We start from the raw sequence: 20199 nt of genomic DNA on the forward strand, positions 1-20199 counted from the left end.
TAGTATGTCATTTTTTTCAATTTTTGAAAAAAATGACATTGACGACTATAGTCGTCAATAGTAATTGACGACTATAGTATGTCATTTTTTTCAATTTTTCGACCACATACTATAGTATGTCATTTTTTTCAATTTTTGACCACATACTATAGTATGTCGTTTTTTTCAATTTTTCGGACGACATACGAGTCGTTTTTTTAAATTCTTTGGACAACATACTATCGTATGTCGTTTTTTTCCATTTTTCGAACGACATAGTATAGTATGTCGTTTTTTTCAATTTTTCGGACATAGTATACTATATACGACATAGTATATAGTATGTCGTTTTTTTCAATTTTTTGGACGACATTCGTTTTTTCTCAATATTTCGGACGACATAGTATAGTATTTTTTTCAATTTGTCGACCACAGTATGTCGTTTTTTCTCAATATTTCGGACGACATACTATAGTATGTCGTTTTTTTAAATTTTTCGACGACATAGTATAATATGTCGTGTTTTTCAATTTTTCGAACGACATAGTATAGTATGTCGTTTTTTTCAATTTTTCAGACGACATACTATAGTATGTCGTTTTTTCCCAATATTTCGACGACATACCTTAGTATGTCGTTTTTTTAATTTTTCGGACGGATGTTTTTTTTTTTTCGACCACATACTTAGTATGTCGTTTTTTTCAATATTCGGACGACATACTAATAGTATGTTGTTTTTTTCAATTTTTCGGACGACACAGTCGTCCCCAAAATTGACGATTGTAGATGTCATTTTTTTCAATTTTTGAAAAAATGACATTGACGACTATAGTCGTCAATAGAATTGACGACTATAGTATGTCATTTTTTTCAATTTTTCGACCACATACTATAGTATGTCATTTTTTTCAATTTTTTGACCACATACTATAGTATGTCGTTTTTTTCAATTTTTCGGACGACATACGAGTCGTTTTTTTAAATTCTTTGGACAACATACTATCGTATGTCGTTTTTTTCAATTCTTCGGACGACACTATAGTATGTCGTTTTTTTCAATTTTTCGGACATAGTATACTATATACGACATAGTATATAGTATGTCGTTTTTTTCAATTTTTCGGACAACATATGTCGTCCGAAAATTGAAAATTGAAAAAAACGACATACTATAGTATGTGGTCAATTGAAAAAACGACATACTATAGTATGTCGTTTTTTTCAATTTTTCTACGACATTGTATAATATGTCGTTTTTTTCAATTTTTCGAACGACATAGTATAGTATGTCGTTTTTTTCAATATTTCAGATGACATACTATAGTATGTCGTTTTTTTCAATTTTTCGTACGACATAGTATATAGTATGTCGTTTTTTTCAATTTTTCGACAACATACTATAGTATCGTTTTTTTCAATATTTCGGATGACATAGTATAGTATGTCGTTTTTTTCAATTTTTCGGACATGTCGTTTTTTCTCAATATTTCGGACGACATAGTATAGTATGTCGTTTTTTTCAATTTTTTGACCACATACTATAGTATGTCGTTTTTTTTAATTTTTCGGACGACATACTATAGTATGTCGTTTTTTCTCAATATTTCGACGACATACAAAAGTATGTCGTTTTTTTAAATTTTTCGGACGACATACTGTAGTATGTCATTTTTTTCAATTTTTCGACCACATACTTAGTATGTCGTTTTTTTCAATTTTTCGGACGACTTACTATATAGTATGTCGTTTTTTCTCAATATTTCGGACGACATACTATAGTATGTCGTTTTTTTCAATTTTTCGACCACAGACTATAGTGTCGTTTTTTTCAATTTTCGACCACAGACTATAGTATGACGTTTTTTTCAATATTTTGGACGACATAGTATAGTATGTCATTTTTTTTCAATATTTCGGACGACATACTATAGTATGTCGTTTTTTTCAATTTTTCGGACAACTTACTATAGTATGTCGTTTTTTTCAATTTTTCGACGACAAACTATAGTATGTCATTTTTCAATTTTTCGACCACAGACTATAGTATGTCGTTTTTTCTCAATATTTTGCACGACATAGTCGTCCGAAATACATACTATAGTATGTCGTTTTTTCTCAATATTTCGACGACATACTATAGTATGTCGTTTTTTTCAATATTTCGGACATAGTATACTATATACGACATAGTATATAGTATGTCATTTTTTTCAATTTTTCGGACGACATGTCGTTTTTTCTCAATATTTCGGACGACATAGTATAGTATGTCGTTTTTTTCAATTTTTGACGACATAGTATAACATGTCGTTTTTTTCCATTTTTCGAACGAAATAGTATAGTATGTCATTTTTTTCAATATTTCGGACGACATACTATAGTATGTCGTTTTTTTCAATTTTTCGACGACAAACTATAGTATGTCGTTTTTTTCAATTTTTCGACGACAAATATTTCGGACAAAATTTTTTTTCAATTTTTCGACCACAGACTATAGTATGCCGTTTTTTCTCAATATTTTGCACGACATAGTCGTCCGAAATACATACTATGGTATGTCGTTTTTTCTCAATATTTCGTCGACATACTATAGTATGTTGTTTTTTCAATATTTCGGACATAGTATACTATATACGACATAGTATATAGTATGTCGTTTTTTTCAATTTTTCGGACGACATGTCGTTTTTTCTCAATATTTCGGACGACATAGTATAGTATGTCGTTTATTTCAATTTTTCGACGACATAGTATAATATGTCGTTTTTTTCCATTTTTCGAACGACATAGTATAGTATGTCATTTTTTTCAAGATTTCGGATGACATAATATAGTATGTCGTTTTTTTAAATTTGTCGGATGACATGTCGTTTTTTTCTATTTTTTGACCACATACTATATATAGTATGTCGTTTTTTTTATTTTTCGTACGACATAGTTTATAGTATGTCGTTTTTTTCAATTTTTCGACGACATAGTATAGTATGTCGTTTTTTTCAATATTTCGGACGACATAGTATAGTATGTCGTTTTTTTCAATTTTTTGGACGACATGTCGTTTTTTCTCAATATTTCGGACGACATAGTATAGTATGTCATTTTTTTCAATTTGTCGACCACAGTGTCGTTTTTTCTCAATATTTCGGACGACATACTATAGTATGTCGTTTTTTTCAATTTTTCGACGACATAGTATAATATGTCGTTTTTTTCAATTTTTCGAACGACATAGTATATATAGTATGTCGTTTTTTTCAATTTTTCGGACGACATACTATAGTATGTCGTTTTTTCCCAATATTTCGACGACATACAATAGTATGTCGTTTTTTTCAATTTTTCGGACGACATATGTTATTTTTTTCAATTTTTCGACCACATACTTAGTATGTCGTTTTTTTCAATATTTCGGACGACATACTATAGTATGTTGTTTTTTCAATTTTTGAAAAAAATGACATTGACGACTATAGTCGTCAATAGTAATTGACGACTATAGTATGTCATTTTTTTCAATTTTTCGACCACATACTATAGTATGTCATTTTTTTCAATTTTTTGACCACATACTATAGTAGGTCGTTTTTTTCAATTTTTCGGACGACATACGAGTCGTTTTTTTAAATTCTTTGGACAACATACTATAGTATGTCGTTTTTTTCAATTCTTCGGACGACATACTATAGTATGTCGTTTTTTTCAATACGACATACTATAGTATGTCGTTTTTTTCAATTTTTCGGACATAGTATACTATATACGACATAGTATATAGTATGTCGTTTTTTTCAATTTTTCGGACGACATATGTCCTCCGAAAAATTGAAAATTGAAAAAAACGACATACTATAGTATGTGGTCGAAAAATTGAAAAAAACGACATACTATAGTATGTCGTTTTTTTCAATTTTTCGACGACATAGTATAATATGTCGTTTTTTTCAATTTTTCGAACGACATAGTATAGTATGTCGTTTTTTTCAATATTTCAGATGACATACTATAGTATGTCGTTTTTTTCAATTTTTCGTACGACATAGTATATAGTATGTCGTTTCTTTCAATTTTTCGACAACATACTATAGTATGTCGTTTTTTCAATATTTCGTATGACATAGTATAGTATGTCGTTTTTTTCAATTTTTTGGACGACATGTCGTTTTTTCTCAATATTTCGGACGACATAGTATATAATATGTCATTTTTTTCAATTTTTCGACCACATACTATAGTATGTCGTTTTTTTCAATATTTCGGACGACATAGTATAGTATGTCGTTTTTTTCAATTTTTTGGACGACATGTCGTTTTTTCTCAATATTTCGGACGACATAGTATAGTATGTCGTTTTTTTCAATTTGTCGACCACAGTATGTCGTTTTTTCTCAATATTTCGGACGACATACTATAGTATGTCGTTTTTTTAAATTTTTCGACGACATAGTATAATATGTCGTGTTTTTCAATTTTTCGAACGACATAGTATAGTATGTCGTTTTTTTCAATTTTTCGGACGACATACTATAGTATGTCGTTTTTTCCCAATATTTCGACGACATACAATAGTATGTCGTTTTTTTAAATTTTTCGGACGACATATGTTATTTTTTTCAATTTTTCGACCACATACTTAGTATGTCGTTTTTTTCAATATTTCGGACGACATACTATAGTATGTTGTTTTTTTCAATTTTTCGGACGACACAGTCGTCCGAAAAATTGACGACTATAGTATGTCATTTTTTTCAATTTTTGAAAAAAATGACATTGACGACTATAGTCGTCAATAGTAATTGACGACTATAGTATGTCATTTTTTTCAATTTTTCGACCACATACTATAGTATGTCATTTTTTTCAATTTTTTGACCACATACTATAGTATGTCGTTTTTTTCAATTTTTCGGACGACATACGAGTCGTTTTTTTAAATTCTTTGGACAACATACTATCGTATGTCGTTTTTTTCAATTTTTCGGACGACATACTATAGTATGTCGTTTTTTTCAATTTTTCGGACATAGTATACTATATACGACATAGTATATAGTATGTCGTTTTTTTCAATTTTTCGGACGACATATGTCGTCCGAAAAATTGAAAATTGAAAAAAACGACATACTATAGTATGTGGTCAATTGAAAAAAACGACATACTATAGTATGTCGTTTTTTTCAATATTTCGGACATAGTATACTATATACGACATAGTATATAGTATGTCATTTTTTTCAATTTTTCGGACGACATGTCGTTTTTTCTCAATATTTCGGACGACATAGTATAGTATGTCGTTTTTTTCAATTTTTTGACGACATAGTATATAACATGTCGTTTTTTTCCATTTTTCGAACGAAATAGTATAGTATGTCATTTTTTTCAATATTTCGGACGACATACTATAGTATGTCGTTTTTTTCAATTTTTCGACGACAAATATTTCGGACAAAATTTTTTTCAATTTTTCGACCACAGACTATAGTATGCCGTTTTTTCTCAATATTTTGCACGACATAGTCGTCCGAAATACATACTATGGTATGTCGTTTTTCTCAATATTTCGACGACATACTATAGTATGTTGTTTTTTTCAATATTTCGGACATAGTATACTATATACGACATAGTATATAGTATGTCGTTTTTTTCAATTTTTCGGACGACATGTCGTTTTTCTCAATATTTCGGACGACATAGTATAGTATGTCGTTTATTTCAATTTTTCGACGACATAGTATAATATGTCGTTTTTTTCCATTTTTCGAACGACATAGTATAGTATGTCATTTTTTTCAATATTTCGGATGACATACTATAGTATGTCGTTTTTTTAAATTTTTCGGATGACATGTCGTTTTTTTCTATTTTTTGACCACATACTATATATAGTATGTCGTTTTTTTATTTTTCGTACGACATAGTTTATAGTATGTCGTTTTTTTCAATTTTTCGACGACATAGTATAGTATGTCGTTTTTTTCAATATTTCGGACGACATAGTATAGTATGTCGTTTTTTTCAATTTTTTGGACGACATGTCGTTTTTTCTCAATATTTCGGACGACATAGTATAGTATGTCATTTTTTTCAATTTTTCGACCACAGTGTCGTTTTTTCTCAATATTTCGAACGACATACTATAGTATGTCGTTTTTTTCAATTTTTCGACGACATAGTATAATATGTCGTTTTTTTCAATTTTTCGAACGACATAGTATATATAGTATGTCGTTTTTTTCAATTTTTCGGACGACATACTATAGTATGTCGTTTTTTCCCAATATTTCGACGACATACAATAGTATGTCGTTTTTTTAAATTTTTCGGACGACATATGTTATTTTTTTCAATTTTTCGACCACATACTTAGTATGTCGTTTTTTTCAATATTTCGGACGACATACTATAGTATGTTGTTTTTTTCAATTTTGAAAAAAATGACATTGACGACTATAGTCGTCAATAGTAATTGACGACTATAGTATGTCATTTTTTTCAATTTTCGACCACATACTATAGTATGTCATTTTTTTCAATTTTTTGACCACATACTATAGTAGGTCGTTTTTTTCAATTTTTCGGACGACATACGAGTCGTTTTTTTAAATTCTTTGGACAACATACTATAGTATGTCGTTTTTTCAATTCTTCGGACGACATACTATAGTATGTCGTTTTTTTCAATACGACATACTATAGTATGTCGTTTTTTTCAATTTTTCGGACATAGTATACTATATACGACATAGTATATAGTATGTCGTTTTTTTCAATTTTTCGGACGACATATGTCCTCCGAAAAATTGAAAATTGAAAAAAACGACATACTATAGTATGTGGGCAATTGAAAAAAACGACATACTATAGTATGTCGTTTTTTTCAATTTTTCGACGACATAGTATAATATGTCGTTTTTTTCAATTTTTCGAACGACATAGTATAGTATGTCGTTTTTTTCAATATTTCAGATGACATACTATAGTATGTCGTTTTTTTCAATTTTTCGTACGACATAGTATATAGTATGTCGTTTTTTTCAATTTTTCGACAACATACTATAGTATGTCGTTTTTTTCAATATTTCGGATGACATAGTATAGTATGTCGTTTTTTTCAATTTTTCGGACATGTCGTTTTTTCTCAATATTTCGGACGACATAGTATAGTATGTCGTTTTTTTCAAATTTTCGACCACATACTATAGTATGTCGTTTTTTTAAATTTTTCGGACGACTTACTATAGTATGTCATTTTTTCTCAATATTTCGGACGACATATATGTCGTTTTTTCTCAATATTTTTTTGCTTTTATTACAGGTCCTCTGGCCTTCAGAAAGCCACTAAATCTGTTAGAAAAGGTCCTAAATGGGCAGCATAAACAAAGACAAACACAGACTATATATAGTATGTGGTCGAAAAATGGAAAAAAAACGACATATGTCGTCCGAAAAATTGAAAATTGAAAAAAACGACATACTATAGTATGTGGTCAAAAAATTGAAAAAAATGACAAACTATAGTCGTCAATTACTATTGACGACTATAGTCGTCAATGTCATTTTTTTCAAAAATTGAAAAAAATGACATACTATAGTCGTCAATTTTTCGGACGACTGTGTCGTCCGAAAAATTGAAAAAAACAACATACTATAGTATGTCGTCCGAAATATTGAAAAAAACGACATACTAAGTATGTGGTCGAAAAATTGAAAAAAATGACATACTATAGTATGTCGTCCGAAAAATAAAAAAAAAACGACATACTATTGTATGTCGTTCGAAAAATTGAAAAAAACGACATATTATACTATGTCGTCGAAAAATTGAAAAAAACGACATACTATAGTATGTCGTCCGAAATATTGAGAAAAAACGACACATTGACACAGATAGAGAAGAAGCGGAGAGACTGTTTAGCCAATCAGAATGCAGAACACAATGCGCGATGAAAGGTCAACCGCGATAGTTCACTGTATGTATAAATATGAAATTAATATGTAGGCTATATGTATATATATATATATATATATATATATATAATATATATATATATATATGTATATATATATATATACATATATATATATATATATATATATATATATATATATATATATATATATATATATATATATATATATATATATATATATATATATATCAGCAGGAAGCTCTATACATGTGAAAATACATCTAAAACTAGTTCAGTTGCTGTTAAGTCTAAGGATGTCCTTTATTTAATGACCCAGGATGTTCTTGCAGCTGGGAGGAGATTAATAAGCTCACAGAAATCTGTCTGAAATGTTGAATTCTTGCCAAAACTTTCTTCTCCAGTAAATTCTCTGCATTTTATATATATATACGTGTGTCTGTGTTTGTGTAATCTGTATGATATATACACACACACACAATACAAGTTTGTAACTGACCCATTTTATTACTTTGTATTGACTTCTATTCATTGATGCTTTATTCCAAACCCTAAACTTCACCTAAATTTAATCAACACTATGTGTCTAAACCTTTACCATAAACCAGCTGCATTAAGTCTGCTTTTATTACAGGTCCTCTGGCCTTCAGAAAGCCACTAAATCTGTTAGAAAAGGTCCTAAATGGGCAGCATAAACAAAGACAAACACAGAGAATGAATTGACCTCGTCAGCAAACTGGGTCAATGGCTCTATGCGATGTTTACAGACGAGGTTTCTGGTCTTCGTCAAACATGACAGCATGTACTGAGACCACATTACACCTTTCCTGTAAACGTTGAACGCTCAGACGGAGCCGTGCCCTGCTTGACCTGTAATCACAACGTTGAGATCGCCTGGGTGTGAAAACACAGTGAAACAGACCCTGAGCTTATTTACACATGAGATAAGCTCGAGTGGGCTTCAGAGCTGCCAAAGAGCAGATAAAATGTTATCAAAACAAACAATCAACTCCACAGTCGTCTGGAACAATCAGGAGTAACATGTTAATCTACTCCTGCATTTTTTAATAGGACACAGAAACAGTCCAGGGCTAAAGTGTGTTTCTTTGTGAATTATTGTCCAGGTTTGTTTTGGCCTCTCCCTGATTACGTGTTTCTGCACACAAAATGATTGGCAGTGAAGCTGAAAACAGGACAGACAAGCTTACACAGCCAAGAGCTGATAAGCTCCAGATAACATACAACAGTGCTTATTCAATTTCTGACAGCGGCTTCAGGACAAATCCTCCTTCTCTTCTTCTTCTTCTCCGGAAGTTCTCCGAATGACCTTTTCAGGAACGTGTGTGGATTTACAACGAGACTTCTGACAGATTTAATCAATTAACACAACTCTTCGTCACACTTTTCAGGCTTTGAGGCGAAGGAAGGTGAAGCATGATGGGAAAATGAAGGCATCAGAGCGAGGAGATGTTCATCGTTAAACCAAAGTCTTTCCTTTCCTCTGTTAACACTTAGAATACCTGTTCCACTGCCTTAAGCTATTAAACACGCCTTGAACCTCACACCATAATTTATGTAATAGACTAACGAGTGGTAGTGCATAATCAGTAAAGGTTTTCACATATTTTGTGAAACTATTTTTTTATTTTTTTTACTCTTACACTCCAATATGGAGTTAGAAACAAAGCAGGGAGGAATTACACTGAAAAAACACAAAATATCACCAAGTATTTTTGTTTAGTTTCTAGCACAAATAGCTTAGTACAATTGAAATAAAACAAAACTAAGCTACAAGTTACTTCAGCAATAAATAGGAGCTTGCTTTAAGTAAACAATCCCTTAATATCGATAAAAAAGAGTATTTGTTGACCTAAAACATGGGACAAACGCATATTATAAGTGTATTTAATTCTAGTAGATTTAATTCTTTTTAAAAATCTATATTAAGAAATTACCTAAAACAAGCTACTATATCTCAATGAAAAGTTACTGATAAGTTAGTGTGATCTTTTCCCAAGTAAGATATTTATACACTACACATAAAATGGTCAAAGTTTGTGTTTTTGCAGTGCAACAAAAAGTACTGATCTAAGAGAAATAAATCCAAACACAATAATAAACTAAGAAACCAAAAACAACAGATTTAGTTATTATGGCAAATTCTATAATCCTATACAAACATAATAAAAATGTGAAAAACTCAAATGTCCAAGCATCGTCACATTTACTGCCTAAAGATTATTTTTTAAAAGAACTTATCTCAGAAAAGCATCTAATTAAGATGCATATTCTAATTTATTGAATATTACAATAAATAAATTATATGTGGAGTCAAAAGAGAAACTGCGAGAAAATGAAATTCAAGAGACGCCACCTGAACGTCCATGTTGGATCTGCTATAATCGCTGCAGAGCTGCAGGCGGGGGAGGAAGATGAGGGTTCGGCCTCAGCCAGCGTAAATCTGAAGCAGGAGGCGATTGGACCCATACTGAGTCAAAGAGCTGGGGAATGAACTCATTCATGTTTTAGAGGTCTGCTTCCAGGACAAACTGAGATCAGCATGTTCCTTTTCGGCAAATTCATGATGAGGACACCGCGGCTGTTTTAAAAAGAAACTCGACTTAAATATTTAACATTATGGATGGCAGAGAAAATGAAGGTTAAAAAATGATTAGGTGGGAGGATAAAGATGAGGAGACAAGAATAGAGAGATAATTTAACAGAAAACAGTTTCTCGTGGCTTTACTCAAGTGCATTGGAAACATGTAAAGACATTTTATTGCAAAGTATTTGCTGCTCAGTTTTTGTAGGTCTTTAAACACAAACACGGAGCCTCATTGCAGTTAACTCTGAACATGTTTTGGAAAACCAAGCATCAGGTTGGCAGTAAAGTAAGCTTGAATGCTCACTTTGTGCAGATATCTGTTCAGCAGGAAGCTCTATACATGTAAAAATACATCTAAAACTAGTTCAGTTGCTGTTAAGTCTAAGGATGTCCTTTATTTAATGACCCAGGATGTTCTTGCAGCTGGGAGGAGATTAATAAGCTCACAGAAATCTGTCTGAAATATTGAATTCTTGCCAAAACTTTCTTCTCCAGTAAATTCTCTGCATTTTATGGCTTTGACTTCTTTCTTTTGGCTTTAAGATGTAGAAGTTTTGACTCTGGAGTCAGTTTTTTCACACATGGTCCTTATGTTTAAAACCAGTTAGCCCAGCTAAATTAGCATTTAGCCTAGTAATAGAGAAAGTAATATGGGCAGAAACGATTGAACAAGTTATATTCCTTCATTTAGTTTGGTTTATTGTGGAAAAACCCAAAATGCTTGAACACTATGTGTCCAAATCCAGTGAAATGGAATAAATCTCCACACATTCCTGTTGAAATGTAAAACAAATATGACAACCAAAAATGATTTAAAAGCTTTTCATGCAACTTTCCTGCATAATTCAACCGAAAAACATGCAATTGTATCTAATCTATTTAGAGAAAAATGTAAACAGCAAAAAAGGTTAGAGTAAATTGGTTGCGTATGTTTTGCACCAGAACTTTGAAGAAACACATTTGGATCTTTTGGGTTTTTGGTTTACGTCTATGAACATCTCTACATGTCGATGAATGTCTCCGCTGTCTCCCAAAAGTCTTTTGGGTTCATCAGATTGGGAGGACATCTGTTGTCCACCTGCTCATCTGTTTGGACTCACTGTGATCCTCCTTCAGCTTCAACTTTCTCACAACTGAAGGTTAAAACTGACTCCTATTTGAAGCTGTTTATAATTTTAGCCTCAGTTCCATCTTATGTGTTTCAGTTGCCATGTTTTATTGCTATGAGTCTTATCTTGTGATTAATGTAAAGCATTTTGGTGCAGTAACAGGCTACATGTTAAAGTTTGGGTTGCACCAACTACAGCCGATTATTGATCTTTAAAGAGCCTCAGCCGCTGATTCCGATTTAGGCCGATACCAATTTTTTGTCTGAAACGTCACTAAATATAACTAGAAAGTCACTAGTAGAAAAGATCTAAATGAGATCAGCTTCATATGTAAATATCATCCGATCACAATATCTCAGAATTAAGGAAATCGGCTGGTTGATAAATTGGTGCACCCCTAGTTAATAAGAGTTATAACCCCTTCTTATAACCCCTAGTTATAAGAATTTATAAATTAACTTACGATCTTGAGCTGGCACACTCTGGTGGAAATAGCTTGGCTTTCAGTGCTGAGAAAGATTTTTAAGCGTTATTTTATGAAGGTAGCAGAGCATGTGCAAAGTGATATTTTAACTAAATATGAGGAAAAGAGACTTTCTAGAAGGAAAGATGCTGACATCCAGACGGTGTGGAGAAACATGAATAATAATCTTTGATGACCTCAGAAACTGAAAGGCTACAGAAACCAAAAAAGAAACTAGGATTGAAAAGGTTTTCAGGAAATATGTGCTTGTGTAATAGTGAAAACTTTTAACATACCACTGGACAATGTGCTCGTCTGATTAAATGCAGCTGACTCCAGCCACAAGCTTTTAACAACCACTGACTCTGTGTTGCCTGGAGAGATGTGTGTGGTTTTTTTTCATTTTTACTCAGTTTTATTGATCTCTGTGACTGCGTCAGCCGATGCACAGCAGAATCTATCTGTCTATCTAAGAGTCCTGCAGAGCTTCATTAGCGATGCCTTCGATTTCTCAACACAATGCCTGCAGTTTTCCAGGAGCCTGCGATGTTTCTCTGTCCGGCTCTCATTAGCACGACCTTTTTATTCCGGTTGTCATGGCCATGATTGTGCCAAGGGGGACGAGCGCAGCTTGGTACCTGGAGGATGAGGCTTTTAGAGTTTCATTGATGCAGGGGAAATTAATTCATTACTGCAGTGTCTTAGAATCACAATGTAAAATTTTGAAAAATCCAACCTGTAAGGTGGTATTTGTAGGATTAATGGGAAGAAATTCCATGTTTTAGCCAAACTTGAAGATTGGAAAGACAAGAAAACATGACTTTCAAGTGAGACAGATGTATAATGATCATAACTCAGGAAATGGGTTCAACAAAATTATTACTGTCAAGGCCAAATAAAGACCCATCTTTGTCTTGACACAAAGATGTCAAGACAAAGTACTGACATCTTTTCAAGTATTCTACTTTTCAGAGACACTGAAATTTGAGTTTTTTTTTATCTGTAGCCCATGCATAGGTGGACAGAGTACCCAACAATCATACTCAAGGAAGAGTAGCAGTACTTCAACCTTTTTTTACTCAAGTACAAGTAAAAAGTAGCAGTCCATGAAAAATACTCAAGTATAACTGATCAAAACATCAATCATTTAATATTTGACAATGACATAAGAAAGATCAAACTATAATTATGGAAATGTTGATATTTTAAATACTAAAATGAGAAATATATATATATATATATATATATATATATATATATATAAAAAAAAAATTCCCTTCTCACCCACCGCGGGTGGTTCTTATCCTCTGAGCTCGGGTCCTCTACCAGAGGCCTGGGAGCTTGAGGGTTCTGCGCAGTATCTTGGCTGTGCCAAGGACTGCACATTTCTGGACTGAGATGTCTGATGTTGTTCCTGGGATCTGTTGTAGCCACTGCTCCAGTTTGGGGGTTACTGCCCCGAGGGCCCCGATGACCACAGGCACCACTGTGGTCTTCACCTTCCAGGCCCTCTCCAGTTCCTCCCTGAGGCCCTGGTATTTCTCTAGTTTCTCGTGCTCCTTTTTCCTGATGTTGCAATCACTTGGTATTGCTACATCTACCACAACGGCTTTCCTCTGATGTTTATCCACTACGACAATGTCTGGTTGGTTCGCCATTACCATTTTGTCTGTCTGGATCTGGAAGTCCCACAGGATCTTAGCTCTGGCGTTCTCCACCACCTTTGGGGGTGTTTCCCACTTTGATCTCGGGGTTTCCAGTCCATATTCTGCACAGATGTTTCTGTACACTATGCCTGCCACTTGGTTATGTCGCTCCATGTACGCTTTCCCTGCCAGTATCTTGCACCCTGCTGTGATGTGCTGGACTGTCTCAGGGGCCTCCTTGCACAACCTACACCTTGGGTCTTGTCTGGTGTGGTAGATCTGGGCCTCTATTGCTCTGGTGTTTAGGGCCTGTTCCTGGGCTGCCAGGATGAGGGCCTCTGTGCTGTCCTTGAGTCCAGCTTTTTCCAGCCATTGGTAGGATTTACTGATATCAGCCACTTGGGTTATTTGCTGGTGGTACATCCCATGTAGGGGTTTGTCCTCCCATGATGGTATCTCTGGCACCTCAACCTCCGTTCCCTGTTGTCTGAGACATTCACTGAGCACATTGTCTGTTGAGGCTTTGTCCCTGATGTATTTATGGATCTTAGTTGTTTCGTCCTGGACAGTGGTTCTCACACTCACTAGTCCTCTGCCTCCGTCCTTGCGGCTCGTGTACAGTCTCAGGGTGCTGGATTTGGGATGGAACCCTCCATGCATGGTTAGTAGCTTTCTAGTCTTAATATCTGTGGCTTTTATCTCCTCCTTTGGCCAGCTAATTATTCCAGCAGGGTATCTGATTACTGGCAAGGCATAGCTGTTTATCGCACGGATTTTGTTCTTGCCATTGAGCTGGCTTCTCAGGACTTGCCTTATTCGTTGGAGGTATTTAGCTGTGGCTCCTTTCCTTGTGACCTCATCGAGGTTGCCATTTGCTTGTGGTATACCTAGGTACTTGTAACTGTCCTCTATGTCTGCTATTGTTCCTTCTGGGAGTGAGACCCTTCTGTGTGGATGACCTTCCCCTCTTTGTGACCAGCCGACCACATTTCTCTAGTCCGAATGACATCCCAATGTCAGTGCTGTAGATCCTGGTGGTGTGGATCAGTGAGTCGATGTCTCGCTCACACTTGGCGTACAGCTTGATGTCATCCATGTAGAGTAGGTGACTGATATTGGCCCCATTTTTGAGTCTGTATCCGTAGCCAGTCTTGTTGATAACTTGGCTGAGGGGGTTCAGGCCTATGCAGAACAGTAGCGGGGACAGAGCATCTCCTTGGTATATGCCACATTTGATGGACACTTGTGCAAGTGGTTTGCAGTTGGCTTCAAGGGTGGTTTTCCACAGCCTCATTGAGTTTGCAATGAAGGCTCTCAGAGTCCTGTTGATGTTATACATCTCTAAGCATTCAATGATCCAAGTATGCGGCATTGAGTCATAGGCTTTCTTGTAATCAATCCAAGCCATGCACAGGTTGGTATGTCGGGTTTTGCAGTCTCGGGCAACTGTGCGGTCTACGAGGAGTTGGTGTTTGGCTCCTCTGCTATTTACACCGATACCCTTCTGTGCCGTGCTCATGTGTTTATCCATGTGTTTGCTTATCTTGGCCGCTATGATGCCTGACATGAGCTTCCAGGTTGTGGAGAGGCAGGTTATTGGTCGGTAGTTGGGTGGGACTGGACCCTTTGATGGATCCTTCTGGATTAGGATTGTCCGCCCTTCAGTTAACCATTCAGGGTGAGTCCCACTTTGTAGCAGCTGGTTCATTTGGGCTGCCATTCGCTCATGGAGAGCAGTGAGTTTCTTTAGCCAGTAGGCATGGATCATGTCAGGCCCTGGTGCTGTCCAGTTTTTCATACCTGAGACTCTTTCTTGGACATCTGTCACAGTGATGGTTACCGGGGCTTGCTCAGGGAGGTTGCTGTGGTCCTCTCGTAGAGAGATCAGCCACTGTGCATTGCTGTTGTGGGACGCCTCCCTTTCCCATATGCCTTTCCAGTATTGTTCCGTCTCCAGCCTTGGTGGGTCTGCTCTGTTGTTATTGTTACCCTGCCATTGAGAGTACACCTTAGCTGGTTGAGTGGAGAAGAGCCGGTTAATCCTTCTGGATTCATTCTCCCTTGTGTATCTCTTTAGGCGGCTGGACAAGGCTTGGAGCCTCTGTTTGGCAGTCTCGAGTGCTTCAGGTATGGGCATCTGCCTGTACTTTCTGGGTACTGGTCTTTTCATTGCACCCTTGTGGAGCTCTGACAGTTGGCTCACTTCCCTCCTTGTTACCTTGATTTTAGCCTCTAACCGTCTTTTCCATGGTGGGTATTGGGTCTCATGGTTGCTCTTATAGCCAAGTATCTCAAGGATCACTGATGCTGAGTTGTAGATCAGCTCATTGGTTTCTGTTATGGTGTTGGTAGGGATCGTTCTCAATGCTGCATTCACATTCTCAATGAGACTTTCAGATGGTACTTCACTCAGCCGTTGTAATTGGCGCCGGGTCATGATTCTCTCTCTCAGGTCAGCAGCTGTCTCGTTCAGCTCTGTTTCGCTCATTGGGGCCGTGTATCCCCTCACTGGGTGGGGACTTGTAGTTAAGTCCCCACAGTCCTGACATCCGGGTTCCTCCCTTTTGCCGTAGCATTTGTGTTGTATCTCGTCAATCTCAAGTTGTGATAGCAGTTGCCGTTTGCGGATGTTGGAACACTGAGCTACTAGTTGTTTAGCGCTTAGTGTTGACTGGGGATGTCGAAGTAACCATTCCTTCCCCAGTCTTTGCATGTAACCTCTCTCACTAGGGTTACTTGAGTAGTAGCATTCCAACAGATCCACATTTTCATCTCTCGCCCATTTCCGTCTTGTTCCAGTAGCCCATTTGTCATCAAGGGTGCTCTGGTTCCCCAACACCTGACGCAGACCTTGTTTGGCCGGGCGACGTCTGAGCCGGCATGTTATGCAACTTAGTATCTCTCATGGTATGAGGTAGGCAGTAGCTTGAAGGGTCTTGCCTAAGGACCCAGACTGGATTCGAACCCTGCCCTCTCGGGTGATATACTGATGCCTTATGTATTGAGCTATCCAGTCAGCTGTATATATATATATATATATATATATATATATATATATATATATATATACACACACACACACACACACACACACACACACACACACACACTTATTTTTTAAGTACTGGTGTGTCTGTGTCTTGTTGATTTTTACCTGCTCTGAAGGCATGATAAAAACTGCAATAAAAAAGGATGGAAATATTTCTTCTGTGCATACTAAAAACTAAAACTAAAAAAGTTTTAGTTTTGAAATAAGTGACAAATTCAACTGACATTTTTCACAATATCCTACTTTTACATCTGTGCATGTGTTTCTGAGAGGGTTCATGATTATTTTCATGAAAATAAAAATCAACCTTTATTAGGTAAAGTACATTTAATTCGGTTTTCTTCTCGATAGGATTGATATCTAACATGCATCATAGTGCAATTTGCAGCTGTGACAACACACTGCTGAGTTTCGCTGCGAAACGTGACTCATCTCAGGGTTTTCCTGCCTTTTTTTCTGTTTTTTTTTTTTTTTTTTTTTTGCATTGCAACATCCGGGGGCCGGACCTCAGTGTGGAGTGGGAGTGTCTGCGCGCTGCTCTCCTTCCCAGCAGGAAAAACGCTGGAGCAGAAACGCGTTGGCACAGCGCACATTGCAGCAGAGGAGAGAGCGACGGCTTCAACGCGCCGAGGATTATGTCAGCTTCCCGTCGCATGGAGGGACGCGTCGAGCAGCTGATGAACATCCGCCGCCCCTGCTTCAGCTCAGCGGACACTCGTCGCTCTGTTCACCACATGCTCTGCTGAAATTCCTCCACTACAGCCCGCTGCGTCGGCTCCATCCCCATCTTCCCCCTACTCCTCTTCCTCCTCCGCTAAGCTTTTCTGTGGTCCCGAAAGCCAGGATGGAAAAGACGCTCTGCAGTCCCGGGACCAACAGAACCAACTCCGCGTCGTCGCCCAGGAAGCCCGCAAGTCGGAGCGGCTCGCACAGCCCCGGTTCCGGTTCTCTGGGAGGCTCGGCTGGAGCTGGAGGCGGCCGGGGGACGGTGCAGGGCAGCGGCGTGAGTCTGCAGCAGCAGCAGCAGCAGCTGCAGCAGCTGCATGCGCGCAGGAGGCAGCTGGAAGGAGTCCTGAGCAAATACACCAACCTGATCCAAGGCTGGCAGAACAGGTAGGATGAACCTGGGGGCGGAGGTGGACCCTGGCCACTCTCGGTTCTTGCTTCGTGTTGTTATTTGCTCCGTCCACGTTGCACTTTTGCCCACCACGTCACTGTGATATGGAGGAGGGCTTTAGAGGAGAGCCCAGGCTTTTACAGGCAGCTAGAAAACACACAACCATTTCTAAAGGACTGTCATTCCTCAATCTGAAAAAACAAACATCATTTCTGTGTCAGAATAACAATGAAAACAAATTAGGCTTGAAGACTAAAGCAGCAAAGTTCATTTCCTATAAAAAGTCCTAAACACTAAGTTTGATTTCTCTTAAATTTCTGTTCTATCTTTAGATAAAAATCCTCTCCAACAAAGATGGACTAATTGCAAAACTGTCCAGCAAATTACATAACTAACAATAATGACTTTGCTCAAATATTTTATAGCCGCAGTTTCTGTTAGTCATAAAGTGTTATCAAGTCTGTTGCAGTTTAACTTTTAAAACAGGAACCAGTAACCTGTGTTTTCAGTAATGTAAGAAGTTGTTCGCTCTGTGACCTTGAACTGTTTGAGTGTGAAAGCAAGTCGGAGACTTAAGTTTTATTTCTTCACTTATGTTTTCCTGACAGAGTAGATAGAATATTTGATGTTTACTGAAGGTCTGACATGTGAGAGGTTTCTGTGCTTCCACCATCAGTTTCATTGTCAGTGAACAGTAAGTTTTGTTTCTTCTCTTAAACAATAACTAGTTCCATGTTTGGTTCGTTGGTGTAAAAATTAGACCAGGATGATTCTAAGAAAGTGTCGTTACAACACTGTTACTAAATATTGTGGGGTTATGCTGACGAAGGTCATCCCGGATTTTCCTTACGCTTTTCTTTTCTTCCCATTGTGACATCTCAGTCGGTTTTACCATGCAGAGTATGAATGCATGAGAAATTATATTCCAGATTTGTTCACCTATTATTTTTGTGTCTAAAAATATATACATTGTAAAGTCATGTACCAATAGGCATAATAGTTTTATGATTCCATGGCTACATCTCCCTCTTTTTGCTCACACCAGCTGCAATCAGTGGTGTCAAATTTCCACATTTTGCTCAGTATAGCTGTAGTCGTCAGAAAACAACTCCAGTCTTTGGTTTTGATGGTGTAGAAAGACACAACAGTAAAGGAAAAGATATGAGTTACTTTCTGATTAATTCTGCGATTGATTTTCTAAACACTTGAGAAAACCTTGAAATGTCATTTCCACCAACTCCTTAAATATTAACCCATTTGTTTTCTCATGTTGAGACTAACATAACATTGTGGCAAGATGGGAAACAGTAACAACAGCTGAAGACTTTGCTTTTAGTTACGACCACCTTTAACGCTGTTAATCTGTTTAAATTTTGCTTAAACTTGCTAGTTTACAAAGTTTTTGAAAGTAAAACTATTACTATAATTGCCTGTATGATGGTCAGAGAAGACAAGTGTAGAAGTGATAAAGGACGTAAAGGTCAGACTTTCTTCACCTCTGCTTCATCCACATACGTGCTGTTAATCTCACTTCCTGCCTGCTGCAGGCTTTACATTTATTTTCCACAGGTTTTGATGGTCAGGACTTTAGCCTTCAGTTTATATTTCTACATTTACAAGCAAGAGCAGAAGCATCAAGATGTAATAATGGGTTCCTTAGAGACAGATAGAAAATAAGTAACGGCAGGCCTTTCCCATAAACAAAACAACAGTGACTGAGTGACTGTTGAGGTGAGCAACCTGAGGTGCATCATTCTTCATGCTGCTTTTTACCTCAACCAGTCCAAACGGGGGTGATTCTGACTGGTCGTACACCTTACCATCTGGAGTTGCACCAAGATATGATGCGTCAGGGCGAACAATGAATCCCACAGGAAGCACATTGACCCTCAACATCTCAGCATAGTTTGCCAGCACCTCACACTCCACCTGCAGACCACGCTTCATGGCGGCAGTTTGTCTGGTGGAGCCCCTAATCATCCGAGATGCCAGTGCTGTGGCAGCAGACTCCTCCTCTGCACTTCCTCTGCAAGCATCACGGAAACGGCCAGCAGTAAGTCTTGGTCGTTGAAGATGTAACTCTCTTGTTCTGGCTTCTATTTCATAAGACATTTCCAGTGACACTTGCAGAGAATGAAGATGCATAAGTTGACCAAGTGTGGAAACAAAGCACATATTTGGAAGACTATGCAGCATCAAAGGAAGAGAAGGGAAGTCTGGAGCCATGTGGTGCAGAATGATGCTACCAGAGGACTGTTCAGGTGGGCACTGATAAGACATAACTCTGTGGCACAGATCCA

General features: G+C 36.8%; 1 pseudogene; it reads left to right on the forward strand.

The window, feature by feature from the left end:
* The first annotated feature begins 17317 nt into the window (after window positions 1-17317).
* The window catches only part of LOC129357482 (oxysterol-binding protein-related protein 10-like), a 46031-nt pseudogene continuing 43149 nt past the window's right edge, over window positions 17318-20199 (forward strand).

The sequence above is a fragment of the Poeciliopsis prolifica genome, unplaced genomic scaffold, assembly GCF_027474105.1.
Source record: "Poeciliopsis prolifica strain line A6 unplaced genomic scaffold, Auburn_PproV2 SCAFFOLD253, whole genome shotgun sequence".
In the NCBI taxonomy this organism is placed as follows: Eukaryota; Metazoa; Chordata; class Actinopteri; order Cyprinodontiformes; family Poeciliidae; genus Poeciliopsis; species Poeciliopsis prolifica.